Source organism: Balaenoptera acutorostrata, chromosome 2, assembly GCF_949987535.1.
Source record: "Balaenoptera acutorostrata chromosome 2, mBalAcu1.1, whole genome shotgun sequence".
Taxonomy (NCBI): Eukaryota; Metazoa; Chordata; class Mammalia; order Artiodactyla; family Balaenopteridae; genus Balaenoptera; species Balaenoptera acutorostrata.
This window is the reverse complement of record NC_080065.1, coordinates 41,555,091-41,579,340: the sequence shown is the minus strand read 5'-3', so window position 1 is coordinate 41,579,340 and position 24,250 is coordinate 41,555,091. Positions and strand designations below refer to the sequence as shown.

Sequence of the window (24,250 nt, the reverse complement as noted above, 5' to 3'; positions counted from 1 at the left end):
GACAGGTAATATACATGAATTTGATTTACATTTTGGAATTCAAGGGCAAGGATAAAGAATAACTGGGATTTGATCTGTCGAGGAGCATCTCCAGAGTAGTCAGCAATGAAGTAAAGTGAGACTAAGATTGTTCCTTTACACATGGTGAGGAGTGCAGCTGGATCGTGTCACTGCAGCAGCATTTCATTGTAAAAGTAGTCCATTTGGGGAAATGTAAGATGTCAGACTGTGTCTAATATGGCCAGTCCCAGAAAGAAAGAGAGAAAGGTAATATCTCTTCCCATGAACTAGAGCTTTCTTAAATATAAGGTTTTTTCTAAATGTAGCTACTAATGTTTCTAGAATGGTTTACAGTTAAAAAAAAAAAAAGAAAAATAAAAACAGATGGCAGTCAGTTTTTCAATTTCTTCTAATGTGTTGTCTACAAAACTGGAAGTCCAGGGGCTTCCCTGGTGGCGCAGTGGTTGAGAATCTGCCTGCTAATGCAGGGGACACGGGTTCGAGCCCTGGTCTGGGAAGATCCCACATGCCACGGAGCAGCTGGGCCCGTGAGCCACAGTTGCTGAGCCTGCGCGTCTGGAGCCTGTGCCCCGCGACGGGAGGGGCCGCGATAGAGAAAGGCCCGCGCACCGCGATGAAGAGCGGTCCCCGCACCGCGATGAAGAGTGGCCCCCGCTTGCCGCAACTGGAGAAAGCCCTCGCACGAACCGAAGACCCAACACAGCCAAAAATAAATAAATAAATAAATAAATAAATAAATAAGAAAATCCTTAAAAAAAAAAAAAAACTGGAAGTCCATAGACTGTCTCATATAATTAATGTCTTCACAACTGAAGAGTCACTATTGTCTGAATTACTTAAACATCTATCTTTAGTTACAAGTTCCCCAGACACAATCTTCTCCGCTTTGATAAAATAGAGGAGAAAGAAAGTACTACCCTTGAAGTACTTCATGTGTGGGTAAAGGAGGATAAACTTGACAAAGAAATTGAGTAGTTGCAGGCAGAATATGAGAAGAAGACTGGGAACGAATAGTACTAATGAAGCCAAGGGAAGGAAGAAGTGCTCAACAAGTACAAAAGTTACAAGGAGATTAAGTACGATGAAGTTGAAAAAAACCTGTCAGGTTAATCATGTAATGAGGGAGGGAATGGGGAGTGAGGAGTGAATGGGTGTGAAGGAAACGAAAGCGAATATGGACAACTTATTAGAAGAGCTTGGCTGTGAAAGGGTAGATAGAGAGGGATTTAGGGGCGAGGTTTTTTGTTTTGTTTGCCTTTGTTTTGCCTGGTTTTAAATATGGAAAAGACATGAAGATATTTAAAAGCGGATATGGCTGAGGCAAGAAGGATAGTTGGTAGTGTCAGTTTCCTAAGAAGGCAAAAGACAAGTTGATTCAGAGTGCCAGTGAAAGGACTGGTCTTCAACAGGAAGAGGGTCAGTTCCTTTATTCTACTTTAAAGGAGGAGAAGATGAATGGAAAAGGAGACAAGATTGGTGGATTTATTGGGGGGAAACTGAGGTAGGTCCAATCCAATGGCTTTTATTTTTATTTTTTGAAGATGGGAGACATCATAATTAGACGTCTAGTGTCAGACTTAGTTTCCTACCTTTAAAATGGAATGTTTTGAGGATTAGTTGAAACAATGAATATGAGAGCACTATGACAACTGAAAGTATTGTTTACAGTAATTATTTTCATTATAGATATACCCTTGTAAATTTGGATACTATCGTATTCTCTTTAATAATCAGAAAGGTTTTTTTACTGTGTGGCATTGTTTCCAAATCTTTTTTTCAGATAAGTAACAGTATTTATTATCTAGAGATATTGTGAGACTAACAAATATATATAAAATATTGTATTTTATTTAAAATCACAAGATAAATTCAATATTTTATTTCACTATACAATATAATATTCATTCATACACAGTCTCTTTTGGTAGTTTATTTTTAGGGTGGAAGTGTAATGGTATCATGTAAAATGTCTAAGAGTAACTCCAATACAATAATTCCAAAGTCTATCAGATTTTTGTGAAAACACCACAAGATGACCAATATCTATATTTTGATGTTCTTCCATTTCAGCTTTTTTTTATCTCCTTAGGACCCATATGCTTATTTATCTTTCTCTGTTTGCTTCCACTTGGAGAGCAAATTTGGTCAACTTCAACATGTGAGGTAAAAAAGAACAGAAAAGAAATGGTCTACTGTTTGCCAAATTATTTTTCAAATTGTATTCACACGTCTGGAAGCATTTTTATAATCATTTTAGATTAAGCCTTCAAATACTGTGCTAATTCCTTTCCCCAAGTATTTTTAAAGGCTACCTGCTTCTGCATAGGTTTAGCAATGCCACTTGCTATCATCTACACCTGTCCATTCCTGTCATGTTCTTTATTGTTATATTTTAAAATGGACCACCAAGAATTTTTAATACAATTCAGGAATATCATGATTAAAACAAGATTATAGACCCCCTCAGTCTTTGGAATCATCAAAATATAGCATAGTGTACTGAGAAATATTTATGAAGCCTACTGTAAGCAAACTCTGTGCCTTGCCATGTCCCCCAGGTTCTTAGCCTTGTAGTACACGCCAGTAGACTTCCAAGAACAGCACGTACATTTCTTTGTGGGTTTTCTCTGGCAGTTGGAGGCTGCTATGCTGGTGCATGGTAGCTGGCTGGAAGTCCTGGTAAATTTACATCCCTTGGGAACATCTTTCAACCACAACTGATAGGAGACAGTATTTAAATACCCCAGCTCCCTTGCCCCTCAGTTGGGATAAGGCTGAGGTGCATGTTCTACAATGGGTCCCAAAGCCCAAAGTAGTAACTTGCTTAATAACACACCCTTGTTACTGTGTTGTTATCACATTTTTATGCTATTAAATTTGTCTCCATTCCCTGTTTCACTTTCTCACTCTGCTACCAGTGTTTCCTGAGATCATCTCCTATCTAAACTGTTTACACTTGAATTCCTTTTTCAGGGTTTACTTTCAGGGGAGTAAAACTAAGATACTACCACATATTCTCATATATATTTTCTCGTGTAACTTAAAATTTCTAAATATGGTGGAAAGAAAAGAACACAGAAAGGAAACATGTTGCCACAATTTTCAGAAAAATTAACCTTATGTCCACTGTGAACACGGTAGGACTCTTGAAAATACCTGAATTCACCTATATAAATTACAAAATGATGTTAAGTTCTATTTATTTGTGATTGTAATATATTTTCATCAACATATATTTTAAAAGCTACAACTATCATGCCGTGTATTCATGCATTCAGTCAGAAATATTTCTTGAGCACCTCCTACTCAATCCAAAGTACAGTGCTAGGTTGTGAGGATAAAATGGTGAATAAAATTGATAAGGTCCATTTTTACTCATAGACCTTATAGTGTAATATATAACAGTGGTTGTTAATTTTATCTTCCCTCAATGTTAAGCTGTGACAAATGGTATAAAAGAAAATATTGGGACCTAGATGAGCATTTGACAGAGGGAATTGCTCTAATCTGGGGGTCCAGGGAGTAAATTTTGAGTTCACACATGAAGCAAGAGTTAGCTGGAAGGATGGTGGACACATTCCACATTTCAGCGAAAAGCAGGCAACTCCAAGGTGCTTAGGACCTGTGGATTATGGAACTTCGGAAGAACTAGAACATGATTATTGTGGCTGGCACGTAGGGAATAGTGGGGAACCGTGTGCCTGGACCCTTCTTTCAGGCACTATTAATGTTTTGTTAAGGAATTTGGCCTTGGTGAACTATTAGAGGATTTAAGCTGGGAAGTGAAATAACATTTATATTTTTAAACAACTGTTGTAGACACTGTATTGGAAGATGAGCATAGATCACTTCAACGTCCAAGTAATTTGTGTTAAAGCCTAAAACTCAAGTCCAAATCGTTAGAAATGTCAAACTATTTTAAAATAATGCTGCATCAACCTGACTATTTAATAATATGGTGAGATTGCAAAGTGTTTCAAATGCTTACTTGAGAGTAGTTATAAAAGCATAAAATGAGTAGTCTTTCACAATGTCAGACTATTCTTTGTTTCAAATTCAAAGGCATCTCTTCGTTTGCATTCAAATATATGTGTGTGTGTGTGTGTGTGTGTATGGCACTAGCCAGAAGCTTCTCTATTATCAAAAAATAAAGCAAAGTAAAAGCTCAGTGGCAAAGCCTATTTAGTGCATAATGGCTTCCACATTTGCCACAGTCTCTGTGCTGCCTATTCTTAATGCTGAAAATAATTGGAATAGGCGAAGCATGATGTCTTTCCCTTTACTTGTAAATTACAAAGCTATCTTTTTGTCAAAGCTATGATTGCATTCATTCGAAGACACAGCCTGAAAAACTGAAAGAAATTCTGTAATATAATTTAAGGAATTTAAATGGAATCACCAATTACCTTTCTATCTTCCCCTTCTTCTTCTTCTTCCTTCTTTTTGTTCTCCTCCTTTTTATTCATTCTGTAGGCACTTTCCTTGTGTCATTTTCCCATTGAGCCAAAAACCGTGGATATAGTTAGATTTTCAGAACTGTTCTGTGGAGCTCTGGGCTTAAAGATATGCTCATTTTCTCCCCTTAATCCTTGACCCACTATCTCACTTTGAGTCTTCTTACCCACTGAACAATTATATCCTGTTATGGAGGGAGTTTCATGAGTCATTGCAGTTATAGATGTCGAAAGAAAACCATTTGGAAATTGGGAAATCCAGTGAAGAAAATAACACCATGATATTTTCAAGCAATTATAAATACATTGTTATAAAGGAAAATGATTACTTATAAAAACAAGCAATGCATTCAGAAATTTTACTCATCTGGGAGGAAATCCACACTTTTGATGAATCAAAAGTGAAACTGCTTTATTATCAAATCTTTTCATTTGAAGCTCTTAAAGCATTCAATACATAGGAAAATAATTTCAATAAACACATTTTATAATAAAAAAAGTCAGAAACTGTTAAAATTTCAAGGTCAAAGAGAGTCAGTGATACAATTGCAAGAGACTAATATGTTCTAATATATGACCAAAGTAATTATTTTCATTGTACATTGCAAATGATAATAACCATTTTTGCTGAAAATGAAAACTGGGATATAAACTAAAGCTATATTAAACATTTTAAAGATTATAAGAGAACATAATAAATAAATACATGTCTATAAATTTGAAAGCATACATGAAGAAACAATTTTCTCAAGAGAATATATTAAGATAATCAAGCCAAGACAAAAACAAAAAATCAGAAAAACCAGTAGACTAATAGCCAGTTCATCAGGTATTTTTAATGGTTATGCCAACTAATAACTTTGTTGTGCTGAAGAAAAGATTAGATAGACTTCAAGGTCAAATGTCAGAAGGGACACATGCTAAAGAAAAGATTTTTCTGATTTATAACCAAAATTATCTAGTAAATTGAACCACAAAACCCCTTTTTAATTTTTAATTTATTTATTTATTATTTACTTATTTAATTTTTTAAAGAATTTATTTATTTATTTATTTATTTATTTTTGGCTGTGCTGGGTCTTCGTTTCTGTGCGAGGGCTTTCTCTAGTTGCGGCGAGCGGGGGCCACTCTTCATCGCGGTGCGCGGGCCTCTCACTGTCGCGGCCTCTCTTGTTGCGGAGCACAGGCTCCAGACGCGCAGGCTCAGTCCTTGCGGTTCACGGGCCCAGTTGCTCCGCGGCATGTGGGATCTTCCTACACCAGGGCTCGAACCCGTGTCCCCTTCATTGGCAGGCAGACTCTCAACCACTGCGCCACCAGGGAAGCCCATTTATTTATTTTAACATCTTTATTGGAGTATAATTGCTTTACAATGGTGTGTTAGTTTCTGCTTTATAACAAAGTGAATCAGCTATACATATACATATATTCCCATATAAAACCGCTTTTTAAATGTGTGTAAATCTGATTCAAAATACTGTAATAGCAAGCTATGCTATTACAATAATTCTATAATTAATCTTAAATAAATTATTTCATTTTACCCTTTTAAAAATCGTAACTTCAGTCATATTTGGGATAACAATTCTAATCTTGATGAGAAAATGACTTGTATTTTTTTTTAATAAATTTATTTTATTTATTTCATTTTTGGCTGCCTTGGGTCTCCGTCGCTGCACACGGGCTTTTTTCTCTAGTTGCGGTGAGCGGGGGCTACTCTTTGTTGCGGTGCACTGGTTTCTCATTGCGGTGGCTTCTCTTGTCGTGGAGCACCGGCTCTAGGTGTGCGGGCTTCAGTAGTTGCAGCACGTAGGCTCAGTAGTTGTGGCTCACTGGCTTAGTTGCTCCGCGGGATGTGGGATCTTCCCGGACCAGGGCTCGAACCCCGTGTCCCCTGAATTGGCAGGAGGATTCTTAACCACTGTGCCACCAGGGACGTCCCGAATTGTATCTTTTTTATAATTAGCAGTCATTGACAGTCAATTAGCAGTCATTGACAATCTACTATAATTAGCAGTCATTGACAATCAATCAGCTTTTTTTGGCTTATATGTTAAAGGTCTACTTTATCTTTCATTCATATTATATTATGTAAAATGCTGGAAAATGTTACGTAAGAAATTGCAGTTGAACAAAATTTGCTTTCATAGGCTTTGTTCAAGTTGCATGGTCACAATGGTACTGCAAAATGTGCTTTATTTAATTTCTTTTGTTTTACTTAGTTATCTTAATTTTCTGAGCTACACAGATGTAAGTCTTGGCACTGCACAGCACACAGACATGGGAGTGTTTTATTGTTTTATGAGAAATGCAGTTGTATAGATTCCTAAAATTTTCTAAATGATTCAGGTATGATAGTAGAAAGGTAGCTAAATTATGGTAACTTTTCTTCTCTTCCTGAAAATGACTATAATATTTAACTGCTGTGCAATGAAACCATAAATTATAATACAGACAGCAAAGAAAGGAAGAAAATCTGTCAAAACACATTCTAAATTGTTAGGCATAAGTGGATGTGTCTGGCTAAATGAGATTTAGAACTCCTTAAGCCTTTTTTACTTTTAGAAAGGAAAGAGATCTGGAATTTTTAAGTCTGAATAGAATGATAAAAGAAAACAAAGTATTAACTTAACCAATCTCTCTATCATTAGTTAATTTGATCATCCATCTATATTCTTTACCCAATCAAATTATATAAAAATTTTAATAGGGAGAAAGAAATTTTACTGAGAGAGGAAAATAAATTTTACTAATTGAGGAAACTAAACCGAAGAGACTTAATAAATAAATGCTTTTTTGGGATACTGTAATTAGCAATGATAACAGCAATGCATAAAGCAAATTATGAGAGTAAAGTGATTTTTCTTCCTGCTAGGCTATAAAAGATGCTTTTTTAAAGGGCACATTAATATCATTCCCTTCTTAATGTAAGCTTGGGCATCAGCCCAGGTACCATTTCTAAAAGCAGTAACCATTTAACAAAGCGTTTAGAGAAATACATCAGTAGTATCACTCAAGGGGAGCTTTGCATTTCTAGTGAAAGGACTAAGTAGTCATTAGCAACTTATGTTGAAATCTTTTGGGCAGCTTTCATAGGAAAGCAATGAGGTACTCACTAAACTGCTCAGGAAAATTAATTCCAAATGAAAGAAATGCATTTGAAGTTTAAGAAGTTGAATGGAAATGCCAATTAATCACATTTTCTATTTAAGAAAAGATTAGATAGACTTCAAGGTCAAGATGGCAGAAGGAACGCATGTTAATACACCAATTCTTGTGTGCCTTCTCTCTGTATACATTACACACACATATATGCATCTCTTCCTGCTATGTAACATATATGTGTGTATGTATAAAATGTGTATGTGTATGTATATATATATATATACATACACACACAAAACAGAAAAATTAATAGATATGTAGAAAATGGTATAGATACAGATATAGAATTTTTAATATCAGAACAAGAAAGTAAAGTGTCTTGATGTCTAGCTGCCAGAAACAGAAAAGAGACATATAGCAATAAGCCATATTTGAAGCCATTAGACCTTTGCAGTGACTGTCACCTAAAAAATCCGCAGCGGCTAAGGCCTCAGCACCTGCAGAGAGAGAGAAGCCAAGTCTGCAAGCCCCATGTACAGTGGGGAATCAGAAGTTGGAACCATCTGTGAAGCCAGAAGATGGAATGCATTCAAAGTGACAAAGGAAAATTTCATAATGATAAAATGAAAAATCAACCAAAATATGACAATTGAAACTTGTGTGCACTGAGCCAGAACTTTGCAATATATAAAGCAAGACTGATATAATTACAGAGGAAAAATCTCAAATCTACAAGTATGGTAGGATATTTTAAGCAACTAATTAAGCAGACAAAAAGCAGGTCTTCAAATGCCCAAACTTGATTAATACTTTTTAGTCCATAGATATTTTAGAGATCTACTCACCCAATAAAGAATGGATATTTTTAAGCACATATTTTCAACCTTTATAAAAATGAATCAATAGTTTGATCAAAAGTTTTAAGAGATTCAAAAGAATAACATTAAACAGTCCATAACTCTCTAGTCAAAATAAATAAAATTAGAAACCAGCAACAAAAGGTAACTAACAAAACACAATAATTTTGGAAATGAAATAACATATTGCTAAATAACACATTGCTAAATAAGTAACAATGGGGATTTTTAAATATTTAAAATCAATAAACAGAAAAAGCACTTTATGTTTCAACTGGTGGTCCTAAATTAATATTTGAATAGAAATGTATAATTTTATATTCATAATTAAAAGATAAGACCAACTGAGAATAAATAAACTTAGCAATTGTCTCAAACAGTTAGAAATGTAGTAAAACCAAGGGAACATAGAGCAAGAAATACCAAAAGTAAAAGCAGACACTAATAATATAGAAAATGACAAGAGTAACAGAAGCAATAATAACCAAATATCAGAAATGATGATCAACAGAACTAAGAGATAGTTTATTGAAAAATAAACATTCTTACAAGCATGGTAAATAAAGCTAGAGAACATAATGCATAAATATCAACACATTTGAGGTTGGTTGTTTGGCCTGAGGTGACCCAGCAGTGGAGCCTATCCGGGCTCTTTGGTGAGGCTAATGGCGGACTCTGGGAGGGCTCACGCCAAGGAGTACTTCCCAGAACATCTGCTGCCAGTGTCCTTGTCCCCGCGGTGAGACACAGCCACCCCCCGCCTCTGCAGGAGACCCTCCAACACTAGCAGGTGTTCGGGGGACTCGTGTGGATCCTGGTCGCCTCCTCCAATGCTCCTCTACCTCTGCTGCAAGGATGGGTCATGTTCGTGTCCGTGACGGCTTTCATCTGTTCCCTCCTCTTCCTGGGCGTGTTCCTCTCTGGCGTGGTGACTCAGATTAATGCCGGCTGGAACTTCCTGGATTTTGCTTACCATTTTACAGTGTTCGTCTTCTACTTTGGAGCCTTTTTGCTGGAAGCACCGCCACATCACTGCACAATCTACGTTGCAACAGAAGCATGGCTGTGCAGCCGCTCTTGAACAATAACCAGTATAACATAAACGTGGCAGCCACACTCTAAGGTCACTTTCCATTGTCACAGAAATGATTTGCTACATCCTCAAGTCCTGATAGCTGCACTTTGCTTGGCTGTGAGACCACTGTGCGAATAGACATCTCATCGTGAAGTTTTGAATATGTACCACATTAGGGGTCTCACCATTGCTTAACAAGTTTTTGCCTTTGTGACGACAGCTTGTTACGGTTGCAGTTTGGGTCTGGCTTTACGACGATGGCGACCGTTAACACCCCTTACAAACTGACTGCCTGCGTGTTAGTTTCATTTGTGTACTTCTTATGTCTGATCAATTTGGATACCATTTTGTCCAGATATAACAACATCCCCAAAGTAATTTGTTTAGTATATGCAGAGAATCTAAGTATAAGTTTTGGTTCATTTCATGGATGGAATTTTAATTTTAGTATGATGTTAAACAGAGAAATAGCCTTTAGTTTTACATCTGCCTCTTTCTCTTTTTTTCTTATTTTAAAGAAAATTTCCCTTCACATCCATAAAATACACAGATATCATTCATGAAAAAAGGGGTATCTCTTGTGTTTAGTTACTGAGTCACCTGAACCTTAGTTTTAATAGGTAACTAAAACTCCTGAAGAAAAACACATTTCAAATAAGCTTCCCACTGAACTCTATGTTTTAGTGTAAAACAGAGATCGACACTCTTTAAAGTTCCAGATAGTAAATATTTTAGGCTTTGTGGGCCATTCAGTCTCTGTCACAACTACTCACCTCTGCTGTTATTACGTGAAAGCGGCCATAGACAATAAGTAAACGAGTGAGTGTAGCTGTGTTCCAATAAATTTTTATTTACAAAAACCGGCAGCAGGCTGGATTTGGCCTATGGGCTGCAGGCTGTTTTTTGCTGACCTCTGGTGTAAAACCTTGGTTATGGGTTCTGTATTTTATTGAACTGATCCTGAAAGGTATAAAGCGAATTAGACAAGCCACATAGTATTTAGTCTCATGCAGTAATCACATTGACTTTGGGTTAATGGTCAAATACTTACCCTTGAAGGGGCTATAGTTTCTCAAGCTAATTCAAGCAGAGTCTTGGGTACAGGAAAAAGTAATTTATGAAGTGAACCCTAGTTGCTTAATCCACCTAAGTGTTTCCTAACAACTGAGCAAACTGCTCATCTGGCATCCTTAAAATGAGAGCCCCAGAGACCACTAACCACTCCTGGAACTGGTATCTAGCTCCTGATGTCTTACTTTGGGTTTATTTATGCTTCAAATACAGCTGTTTGCCCTGTGCATGAATATACAAATACTTATGTGTGGATATGTGAGGCTTTACCCAATAGACTTCTCCAAAGGGTGAACTTTTTACTTCTAATTCTTTTACATGACTCTGAGTTAAATTTGAATAGAATATGAAATATAACTTAAAGTTGTAGATCCTCACATGTTTAGAGAACAGTCCTGACATCTATTGAATATGAATAGCACAGAAAAGTATTTTAACCCACCTCAGAGATCCTGGTCGTGGTAAGATGCCAAAATGGCTTGAATGGGAGAACAAGTTGGAGTCAGGCCCCCAGCTCACACCACCCGTCCAAATAAGATACTTATCTCTTGCCTCAAGAGGGCTACCTCTGGGAAAAGAGGGCTTTTGATTATTTTATACTTTCAACCCTTTGCTTTTTGGCTGAATCATCCACTATAAGTGCCAGGTATAAGCTGGGCTGTTAGATTTCATGGAACATAGAACAATCCTGAATGAGTAGCATAATCAATGCTCAATGATCAAATACTGTTTATGTGATAATCCCCTAGAAAGAAGAATCTTATTAAGGTTTGGTTTGTGATGTAATTACAGAGATAAAAGGTATATTTACTATGTGGCAAGAGGAAATCAGTCTTGTGACTTTATACTGATGTCATAGCTTTTCTATAATATCCAACTTCCCTGGTTTTTCTAGCTCCATGCCACACTCTTAACCCTGAATTATGAATTGTATATTACAAAGTCATATATGCGCCATAAGGATATATTGTCCATTCCGGCTGGAATTGTTAAAAGTTAGTTTGCTAGATTTAGTTGTGAGATTATATTTTTGTTTCCAAGGTATAACAGGTCCATGCTTGGTGGCATTAAATTAAATGATTTCATGAAACTGCTTTGGTGACACTTTTGTAAATGGATTGCTTCTAGATCATTAAGAACCAAGCCTAAAGCTCATCTAACTGTGAATACTTAGAATTGTAAATTAATCACGATCTAGATTTGTGAGTTGACTGACAAAGCACTTGAACAAAAATTATGGCATTTGAGAATTTCTTTATATATCTTAGCTGTAAAAATGAGACAGTGTTGGTTGGTTTTAAAATCTGGTAACTCCATGATGAAAAGAAATTTATTTTATAAGTGTTATGACTCTAATAAAGTATCCATTTGACAAAAAAAAAAACAACATATTTGAAAGCATAAATGAAACTGCAATTTTCTCAAAAGATTGAATTATGTAAGTCAAAACAAGGCCAAAGAAAATAGATTAAAAAAACCCCAAAATATATAGAAGACCTAAAATTTCTCTCAGAAGCAGATCCCCAAAACAAGCATTTGGGTGCGAGTAATTTATACAGGACTTGACCTCCCAAAGCACTGACTGGGAAGCGGAGAAGCAAGACTGGGAAGAAAGTTTTTGTGTGGGTTACTGCTGGGGGCAACTGGGGCTCAATCCCACTGGAGACTCTGGAAGGCTGTGTAGAACACTGCTCAGAATTATCCTGCCTGAGGAGCGAAGAAACTAGGCTATTTATCCACAAACTCTCATTTTTCCTTTGTTGAGGGTTTCTCTTGGGGGTGTTAGTTCCCTGGAACTTGTGGCCTGCTCTGCACGGAGCCAAAGAGTCTGCAACCAGAGAATTCCAAGTGCTCCTGGTAAGCAGTAGTTGGCATGCACAGTGCAGATGGATTATGGGCAGGGCACCAACAGCCTGTGCTTAAGTATCTATTCACTCCTTTTTTAAAAAAAAAAAATACTTCAGCAGGATGGCTGGAGGAGAACAGTGATGGGGATCCCTCACCACCAGGCACCCAACTTGGGAAGCCTCTCCGTCCCCAAGGGCCTGAGAGCCCCCTCTCCCATCCAACCTATTGACACTCAAGTCCTTTCATTTGATTAGAGAGTTCAGATGCAAGACAACTCATTTTGGTTTGGGGTAATCAGAACAGACTTTTTGGAGGATGTGAAATATGAGCAGAGCAAGTTTTCAGTGGGTAGTAAGGAATGAAGAGGGCACACCAGGTACAGAAGACTTGTATACACGAAACGAGCAAAAAAGAAGAAATGAGAAAACTCAGTTCATGTTTTCATATGAGTGAGTGATCTAGGTTGACTGGGGCAGAAAGTTTGCTTACGTAGGTGGTTTGTATGACAAATTTCAGTGGCAGGTGATTTAGAAAGATCTAGAATATGATTTTAATTAACACTGCTAGCTGTTTTAGGTAAGGAATTAACAAAGAGAATGGTGTTTTAGAAAGTTAAATCTGTCCGTAAGGTCAACGATGGGTTTTAGGGCAAAGAGCTGCAGTGATTTTTTTTTTTTTCAATATGTTATTTTTTTTAAATTTATTTATTTATTTATTTATTTTTGGCTGTGTTGGGTCTTCGTTTCTGTGCGAGGGCTTTCTCTAGTCGCGGCGAGTGGGGGCCCCTCTTCATCGCGGTGCGCAGGCCTCTCACTGTCGCGGCCTCTCTTGTTGCGGAGCACAGGCTCCAGACGCGCAGGCTCAGTAATTGTGGCTCACGGGCCTAGTTGCTCCGCAGCATGTGGGATCTTCCCAGACCAGGGCTCGAACCCGTGTCCCCTGCATTGGCAGGCAGATTCTCAACCACTGCACCACCAGGGAAGCCCTGCAGTGATTTTTGAAGTAATGTAAAATCTACAAATAAAGTGATAAGTGCCTATATTTGGACTGGCTACAGTGGGGATAGAAAAAAAGGGACAAATGTGACAAGAGGGAGGATCACACAGAATTTTAGAATCTATTTTAGAATACCACCCACTTCCCCACCATTCTGAAGATCAGGTAACTGAAGCAGAGAGGGGAAGTGTCTTATCTGATGTCACAAGGCTAGTTAGTAGCTGAGACAAGTATAGATTTTGATCACTGGACTCTAGGCAAGGGTTATTTTTAAATTCAGAGGCTCCTTCTTCCCATGGTAAGCAAATGATTGAACTCTGCTTGTTGCATTTAGAATTTCCTTTCCCCTTTCTGGTTTCAGGCTTAAGAAGGGAAGTAAGAAATAACCAACGATCTTTTTTCTTATCTCACTAGAAAAATTTTTAGAACTTAGTAACTGGTCAGACATGAGGTTCAAAATCAAAGACTGGAAGACAAGTGTATACTTTTGAAGCCTTAGCCTTAATGATTGAGGAAATAAAGTGGATTTTAATTGAGAAACAAACTATTTTTGCAGAGATAAAGACATTTCCTCTAGGCTTACTGAGTTTATGGTGACAACAGGATATACAAATATGTACGGTCAGCATGAAGATGGAGTATATGGTCAGGCGGATATGAGACTCATCTGTATACAGGTGCTGACTTTACTTACATACCCATTGATTTCAGACGTGATTTTTGAAGTTATTTTATTTAGTCAAATTTCTCTTCTTCTCTATCCTGAAAGACCTAGGATTGAATAGGAACTTCTTGTTTGTTTAACTTGGTACAGTTTGATTAATCTCTGATGCCCAGTTGCTATATAATAATACCTGCATCACATTTATAACTTTATAGTTATTTTTATTTTTATATACTTATTTTTTAATTTAACTATAGTTGATTTACAATACTGTGTTAGTTTCAGGTATACAATTTTAGATTATTTTCCATTATAGGTTATTATAAGATATTGAATATAGTTCCATGTGCCATACAGTAAATCCTTGTTGTTGATCTATTTTATATATGGTGTGTATCTGTTAATCCCATACTCCTAATTTCTCCCTTTCCCTCCCCTTTCCCTTTTGGTAACCATAATTTTGTTTTCTATGTCTGTGAATCTGTTTCAGTTTTGTAAATAAGTTGATTTGTACTGGTTTTTTTTAGATTCCACATGTAAGTGATATTATATAATATTTAGACAAAGTTATTATTATTTTTTAATTAACACAGCTGTACAGTCGTTTTTTTTTAAATTAATTAATTTATTTATTTATGGCTGTGTTGGGTCTTCGTTTCTGTGCGAGGGCTTTCTCTAGCTGTGGCAAGCGGGGGCCACTCTTCATCGCGGTGCGCGGGCCTCTCACTATCGTGGCCTCTCTTGTTGAGGAGCACAGGCTCCAGACGCGCAGGCTCAGCAATTGTGGCTCACGGGCACAGTTGCTCCGCGGCATGTGGGATCCTCCCAGACCAGGGCTCGAACCCGTGTCCCCTGCATTGGCAGGCAGATTCTCAACCACTGCGCCACCAGGGAAGCCCGACAAAGTTATTTTTAAAGGAAATATCACAGAGTAAGATTTGACTGTCTGGAAAATGTACACAAAATACAATATCTAATTCTACAATATTGCCAAACAAATGCACTGCAACCTTTTTTTAAAGTCAAGCACAAATTATATTTCTTATTCTTTAGAGAATGTTTAATAAGAATATCTTGAAAAAATTATTTTTTAAGTTTGTCTGAGTCTCTGCTCTATTAAATTGATTATGAAAAGTATTTTTTCCTTTGAATTATTTTCTTTCTTTCGACAATTATTTTAGAACAGTTTTAGGTTTACAACAAAATTTAGAGGGAGGTGCAGAGATTTCCTATATACTCCCTGCCCCTACACATGCATAACCTCTCTCATTGTTAACATCAGTCACCAGAATGGTACTTTTTTTTTTTTTAAACCAAGGATGAACCTATATTGACACACCATAATCAACCAAAACCCCATAGTTTACCCTAGGGTTCACTCTTGGTATTATACATTCCATGGGTTTGGACAAATATATAATGACATATACACTGTACCCATCATTATTATATCATAGAGTATTTTTACTGCTCTAAAAATCCCCTGTGCCCTGCTTTTTCATCTCTCCTCCCCTTACTCCAGCCTTGGCAACCACTGATCTTTTTTATTGTCTCCACAGTTTTGCCTTTTCCAGAATGTCATATAGTTGGAATCATACAGTATGTTGCCTTTTCACATTGACTTCTTTCACTTAGTAATATGAATTTAAGGTCTTTCTTTTTTAATACATTTTTTATTTCATTTGCTGCTGCAGTCTCTAGGTTATATAATTGTTACCTATTTGTTCCTAGACCCATTAAATTTTTATTGCTCTTAGTGAATATTTATTAGGCAGCTAGTTGAACAGAGAACTAAATACAGTATGTGTTTAGAAAATGTTTGCTTTCTAATACATGTAAGCTTAAGTGATTTAAATTGGGAAACAAACAAAAACCAAAATAAAACTTCTACTATATGCCAGGCACTCTGCTAGCATTCCACTTAATCCAGAAAACAGCTTAAACATTAGGTCTTATTATCCCCACTAACGATAAAGAAACTAAAATAGAGATTAAGTAACTTGCCAATATTAATATAATTACTAAGACATAGAGCCTACAAGTGAACCTGTCTTCATTCACTTAATCATTCATAACCAGGAGATTGGGAAAAACTGATCCTTCATTTTAGCATGACAACACGTGGCACTCACCAAGATACCCACCGCTCTCTGTTGTCTTCTACTGGGCCCACTTTACTCATTGTGTGATTTCCCTAGTTTCTCAGTGAGCCCAGAAATAGCTCAGTAGCCTTTGGATAATCCTGTTTATTTTGAGACACTTATTCTGAAAAGTTTCAACATTGATGTGAAGTCTCAAAAAGCCACGAACTATACTGTGACTCCTTGGAATTCCTGTAGTTGCACACAGTCGTCTAGGAAAGCTCATGAAGCCTCTTTTACCGTAGGAATCTCCTGATGAATAGGTGAGTAGGAAGAGAGTCCAAGCATATCCCCATTTTTTGAGTTACTGACAGCTGCCTAAAACTTCAACAGGAACTTTAGGGAGTAAATCATTTCTCTAAGTATAAACTGACCTTCAAATTAATGATCCATGGAGAACTGAGGTATTAATTCATTCAGCAGTAAATATTTATTCCACTCCCAATGTGGGCTTTGCACTGTGTAACATGCTGGAAGGGTCCCTGGAAAAACAGGTTGGGCATGGTGTCTACTCTTATGGAGCACGGGTTGTGGGGGGGGGGAAGCAATAAACAACTTAGTAAATAAATTAAAAATATATAACTAGATTATGAGAAGTGATGAGACAGGGTGCTGTGATAGGAACTGGCATAAAAGGCTTTATTTTAAATTGGGTGATCATGGAAGGTTTCTCTGAGGATATGACTTTTGGGCTGAGACGTGAGAGATGAGAAGGATCCAGTCACATGAGGGGACAAGGAAGCAGAATTTCAAGCAGGGCTAATTGCAAGAGCAATGTGAGGTGCTGGTTAAAACTGGGCTTGTTCTAAGAACAGATAGAAGGCGAGAATAGCTGGAGCTTCCTGAGGAAGGAGGCTAAAAGCAGAAAATGAGGTAATTAATTGTTCTTATTTCATGAATTTAATTAAAATGTTCTGGCATATTTGTAAACCACAAGACCCCTCAGTGGATTCTGAAGGCTTCTCATTGTTTAAAAGTCAATAAGAAGACAAACATCAATAAAAATGAACAAAAGATGTAAACAGACACTTTCCAAGAAGATAGGACATGGTAATAAGCACAGGAAAAGATGCTCAACATCATTGCTCAGCAGAGAAACGCAAATTAAAACTACCAGGAGATAACACTCTCCAATAAAATGGCTACAATTATAAAGATTAATAAGTGTTGAGAAAGATACAGAACAACTGGAACTCTTGCACATTGCTTGTGGTCCAACTGCTTTAGAAAATAATTAGGTAGTTTCTTCTAAAGTTAAACATACACTTACCATATGATACAGAAATTCCACTACTAAATATTTACCCAAAATAAATGAAAATACATATCTACAGAAAAATTTGCACACAGATGCTCATAGCAGCTGGATTGGTAGTAGGCAAAAATTAGAAACAATGAAAAGGTCCAATCACATGTGGTGTATCAATATAATGGCATATTCCCTTGCAACAAAAAGAAACAAACTACCAGTAAACATAGCTATATGGATGAACCTCAAAAACATTATGTTGAGAGAAAGAACCTAGACATACATATAAACACAAATGTGTGTGCGTGATCAGTCTATTTATACGAAATTCTAGAATAAACAAAATTACTCTATGGTGACAAAGTGAAAGCCGATGAGACCAGTGGTTGCCTGGGGCTAAGAGTGGGAAAGTGTTGCTGAAAAAGGTCAGGAGAGAACTATTTGGGGTGATGCAAATATCCTAAATCTTGATTGTGATGATGGTAATATGGGTATAGATATTTGTCAGAACTCATTGAACTGTATACTTTAAATGGGTACATTTTATTGTATATACATTATACCTCAATAAAGTTCATGAGAAAGAAAAAAAAGTGAATTAATTTTTGTTAATGTTCATTGTTATTGTTCATCAGATCTATTTTCCACAGTAAACTAATCATATGTTTCCTGTATTTCTTTAAAACATACTTTTTTATTTATTTATATATTTATTTTTTTAGGGTGTTAGAAATATTTTTTTTAACATCTTTATTGGCGTATAATTGCTTTACAGTGGTGTGTTAGTTTCTGCTTTATAACAAAGTGAATCAGTTATACATACACATATGTCCCCATATCTCTTCCCTCTTGCATCTCCCTCCCTCCCACCCTCCCTATCCCACCCCTTTAGGTGGTCACAAAGCACCGAGCTGATCTCCCTGTGCTATACAGCTGCTTCCCACTACCTATCTATTTTACGTTTGGTAGTGTATATATGTCCATGCCACTCTCTCACTTTGTCCCAGCTTACCCTTCCCCCTCCCCATATCCTCAAGTCCATTCTCTAGTAGGTCTGTGTCTTTATTCCCGTCTTGCCACTAGGTTCTTCATGACCTTTTTTTTTTTTTTTAAGATTCCATATATATGTGTTAGCATATGGTATTTTTTTTTCTCTTTCTGACTTACTTCACTCTGTATGACAGACTCTAGGTCTATCCACCTCACTACAAATAGCTCAATTCTGTTTCTTTTTATGGCTGAGTAATATTCCACTGTATATATCTGCCACATCTTCTTTATCCATTCATCTGTTGATGGGCACTTAGGTTGCTTCCATGTCCTGGCTATTGTAAATAGAGCTGCAATGAACATTTTGGTACATGACTCTTTTTGAATTCTGGTTTTCTCAGGGTATATGCACAGTAGTGGGATTGCTGGGTTGTATGGTAGTTCTATTTTTAGTTTTTTAAGGAACCTCCATACTGTTCTCCATAGTGGCTGTATCAATTTACATTCCCACCAACAGTGCAAGAGGGTTCCCTTTTCTCCACACCCTCTCCAGCATTTATTGTTTGTAGATTTTTTGATGATGGCCATTCTGACCAGTGTGAGATGATATCTCATTGTAGTTTTGATTTGCATTTCTCTAATGATTAATGATGTTGAGCATTCTTTCATGTGTTTGTTGACAATCTGTTTATCTTCTTTGGAGAAATGTCTATTTAGGTCTTCTGCCCATTTTTGGATTGGGTTGTTTGTTTTTTTGATATTGAGCTGCATGAGATGCTTGTATATTTTGGAGATTTATCTTTTGTCAGTTGCTTCATTTGCAAATATTTTCTCCCATTCTGAGGGTTGTCTTTTCATCTTGTTTATGGTTTCCTTGGCTGTGCAAAAGCTTTTAAGTTTCATTAGGTCCCATTTGTTTATTTTTGTTTTTATTTCCATTTCTCTAGTAGGTGGGACAAAAAGGATCTTGCTGTGATTTATGTCATAGAGTGTTCTGCCTATGTTTTCCTCTAAGAGTTTGGTAGTGTCTGGGCTTACATTTAGGTCTTTAATCCATTTTGAGTTTATTTTAGTGTATGGTGTTAGGGAGTGTTCTAATTTCATTCTTTTACATGTAGCTGTCCAGCTTTCCCAGCACCACTTATTGAAGAGGCTTTCTTTTCTCCACTGTATATTCTTGCCTCCTTTATCAAAGATAAGGTGACCATATGTGCGTGGGTTTATCTCTGGGCTTTCTATCCTGTTCCATTGATCTATATTTCTGTTTTTGTGCCAGTGCCATACTGTCTTGATTACTGTAGTTTTGTAGTATAGTCTGAAGTCAGGGAGCCTGATTCCTCCAGCTCCATTTTTCTTTCTCAAGATTGCTTTGGCTATTCGGGGTCTTTTGTGTTTCCATACAAATTGTGAAATTTTTTGTTCTAGTTCTGTGAAACATGCCAGTGGTAGTTTGATAGGGATTGCACTGAATCTATAGATTGCTTTGTGTAGTAGAGTCATTTTCACAATGTTGATTCTTCCAGTCCAAGAACATGGTATATGTCTCCATCTATTTTTATCATCTTTAATTTCTTTTATCAGTGTCTTATAATTTTCTGCATACAGGTCTTTTGTCTCCTTAGGTAGGTTTATTCCTAGATATTTTATTCTTTTTGTTGCAATGGTAAATGGGAGTGTTTTCTTAATTTCACTTTCAGATTTTTCATCATTAGTGTATAGGAATGCAAGAGATTTCTGTGCATTAATTTTGTATCCTGCTACTTTACCAAATTCATTGATTAGCTCTAGTAGTAAAACATACTTTTTTATTATTTTATTATCCTTTACCAGTCCTGACTGAAGTTTAAAAAATGATTAGTATTTTACATCACATGGTACAGAGCTATAAGAAAAATAGGATCTTTTCCTGAACTAGATTAATTTCCTGGTATTAAGGAGAACTTTGTCTTTTGTTTTTTGTTTTTTTTTTAAACTTGGTGTATTGTTGTTAAAGGGTGATAACTATGGATATTCAAGTGGAATTTTACAGAAAGATTTTTAATTATTATCATAGTATTTTAGATTTCTTACAGATTTAAGATTATATATGCCCCAAAATTTGATATCTTAAAGCTCCCTGAAAAATAGAGACTACGTCCTAAGACTTTATGGGGAGGGTCAATGCCAGAGCGACAAGAGTGAGGGAAAAAGAGGTGAGTCAAGGAAGGAGGAAAGGTGGTTCACTGCCCAACAGCCACAGCTTCAGAAGGAAGCACAACATATTTCTCATAATCAGTACGGAAGTCTTTGAGGAAGGTTTTATGGAACCCTTGCTACTCAACAGTCTGAAAGAGAAGGAAAGGAGAGGAATTTATCTGCTGGCTCTTTCATTTTCTGACTCTAATTAGCCTACGTTTGTCCATGGGGTGTTAAACCCCACACTTCTGTGTTGTGTTATCAGGTGCTGGCGGAGCCTTGTCCCAGGTCCCACTGCACAATACTTTATCTGAGTCTGGCCATGATGGGAAGAACCAGAGCTACTGTGAGTCCTATCAAGTTGGGCCTGGGTGCGTGGGCCACTGCAGTTCCCCTTGTGGATGGTGTGTGAAGGCTGTGCTGGGCCAGCTGGCAGCTGGGAGGGCGGAAATACTGGCGGTGTGACAGATGAAGCACTGCTGGTGACAGCAGGGACATTCCAGTGAGCACCCTGTTGAAGCCTAGCAGGCAGATGTGAACGTGGGAACCTGGGCAGGCATGTGAAGTGGGTTCTATACTCGGGGTCAGAAGACTCTAGAAGCCAACTGAGCATTTGTAACTGTAGGATAACTTGTCCTTTAAGTTTGGGGGAAATTTGGTGGTGGTGGTGAGGAAAGAAAGGAAAATTTTCCCTCTTGGACTGCTTTGGCAAGGGAGTTTACTACTTCAAACTAATAATATTTGGCAACTAACTGTGCTTTTAACCTAAAAAAAATCAATATTTCTTATGAAGGCACAGATTAAATGTCTTTTGATGGTATTACTATATTTTATTTCCACCATGAGCCCATCTGCACTACTTTATTAAACTACAGTTATACATTTCAGAATATTCATTCATCTACAAGGTTCTGGTTTGGTCACATCTGCAACTTAACCCTTAATTAAAAATGAAACAAAACAAAATAAAAAGAATCACCATAATATCATCATTTTTATGTAGGCAAGATGTCAATTAATACACATTTTAATTCAAATAAAGCTGAACACCACCGTATGCAATAAATGTTCACCTTAAAATTTGAATTAAGATTTAATTTTTATAAATTAAATACTTTAAATGTTAGGCTAAATCCATTTGAAAGTAAACAAATCCTATTTAATTTATAATTTTTGGCATATAAATTTTTTCATACAGAGTCATAAATATTTTATTTCTTTAAAATACAGTTGTGCTAGAATTGGATAAAGCCAATTTCGTTATACAAGAAAAACTGCATGGCCCTTGTTAAGTAGAAAAGTTCAGGCATTAGTAAATCATCCTATTTCTCCTCATTTTGGGGAAAGTACATCTGCATGTACTTCCTTTGTTCTGTCAGGTTGCAAGTAATCTAAGTTTTCTTTTTTTTCCCCCCACCAAGAATGAACTAGAGAAACATCTTTTTTCATTTTTTGTAGTGCTAGGGAACTTTTTTGTATCTCAGGGGGAAATTCTGAGGCACACATAAGTCATGGGTTGCCTAAGGAAAACTAATTCTACTAAATATAACAAATAAATATAATCAGTATGGGTTATGTAATTATACATAGAATGCCAGATAATTTATACAAGTGAGAAAAAAAAGAAACAGAAAAATAATATCAGAGAAGTAAGGTCACAAAACTGGTCAGTGACCAAAGAAGGTCTAGAATTCTGAGAGCACAGAATCCTAACCACTAGACCACTGGGGACAGAATTTTGAAAAACTATGGCTAACTAGGTTTTTGTTTTCCTAAAACCCATCCTATTGCAAGACAATTTTTGTCTAGATCTGACCTTAAAATTCAATGGAAGGAGAAGAAATAGTCTCCTTAGCCTCATTCAGAGTTATCTCAACAGTGTTTATATCCAATATATAACTTCAATTCTGAGGTTGGCAAAGCAGGGGTTTCTAGGTCAGAGAATCAATCTCTTTGAGTCTCTTTAATCAATATTTTAGTTAGGTTCAGAGAAACTAAATATTCCTGTTTGATTACAGTTTGTGTTCTGTGCCTTGGATCAATTTCCATAATTAAAAATTATATCATAGACACTTTTCTCTGCGTACACATACATGAGCACACATATTTGTGCGCACACGTGGAGCAGCATACACATTCACATGACATCACAAATCTTGATTATGAAAAATATAGTACATCTTCCTGGGATGAAATGTGGATGATGAAAACAAAGAGAGATTGAACTTGTGTCGCCGTCATACTTATTCCAGGTAAGATGACACGGGTCTCTCATTCCTAATTATTAATTCTGATTTTTTGTACACGTATTACTCTGCAAGTTATGATTTGAAATGGGGTAGAAGATCCTTAATAACATTAATGACATATTATTAATTAAATATTGAAGAAATTAATTTCCACACTTAAAAATAGGAAAGACTAATGAGGATTTTTATGCACAAGATAATATTCTGTTGACTAATGCTTAAATCACAAAAATATTTGTGAAGCTACAAATGTTTAGTTGATGAATTTTAAATTTTTAATTACTAAAATGTATTATGGAATATTTTATACATTCCAAAAGAACAAAATGTTAACAACAATCTATATGCTAATCGCCAGCTTAGAAATAAAACATTCCGATATAGTTAAAGCTGATTATGAATCTCTTTTTAATAGCAACACATTTCCTTCAACTTCTGAGGTTACTTCTTTCATGAAATTGCTGTTTATTACCACCATGCATGGCAGATTATATATATATATATATATATATATATATATATATATATATATATATAAAATATGTATATATAAAGGGTTTAAAATTTTTATTTAAAAAGCATCATACTATATATATTTTCCGGCAATTTTTTTCAACATTAAATTTGTAAGGTTCGCCCATATGGATTTGTATAGCTTGGATTTATTCGTCCTCTCTGCTATGTAACATTTCATTTTATGGGTCTATCACAATTTATCTATTTTCCAATTAATGGACATTTCAGAATTTTTTTCTATTTTTTTTCTATCATAAAAGTACTGTAATCAGTTATTTTAATTACTATCATAGGTGGATGACTGATCCTGTGACTTGAAAATTCAGGTGGCTTGTTGAAAAAAAGAGTTCTCCTTGCAGATGTTTTACCATGATCTGTCATATTTTAAACGTTTCAGTAGATTTCTTTCCTTTCAGTTTTATACATTCAAAATACGATTATTGTATATAGATATTGCCTTGTATTCAATTTACACAGAGGAAAGAAATGGAATATTTTAAAACCAAATTAGAGAACAATTTTCTGGGAGCGGGGGAGAAGGAATTGTTTGGTTGGTTGGTTTAAAACAAACTGTGCCTAGAAAGTGCTTAATACATTTTGTTGAATAAATAAATAATAAATTTAGAAATATAGTTAATATTTTATAGCTTGGGAGTCCAATTTAAAATAGCCTCTGGTTTATTGTTTCCCAATTTCCCATTATAATATGTATAAAGACAAACACAAAGCCCACATTGCCATCAAACACCTAGGATGGCAGTAACCCTACTGCTAGAATCTGAGAGGAATATTTACTATCCATAGGTTGATACAACCAGTTAGAAAAATGCAGTAGACAA

General features: G+C 36.2%; 1 pseudogene; it reads left to right on the top strand.

Annotated features, from left to right (window-relative positions):
• The first annotated feature begins 1,195 nt into the window (after positions 1-1,195).
• On the top strand, positions 1,196-21,111 carry LOC103013619 (protein MAL2-like; annotated as a pseudogene).
• The last annotated feature ends 3,139 nt before the right edge of the window (positions 21,112-24,250 follow it).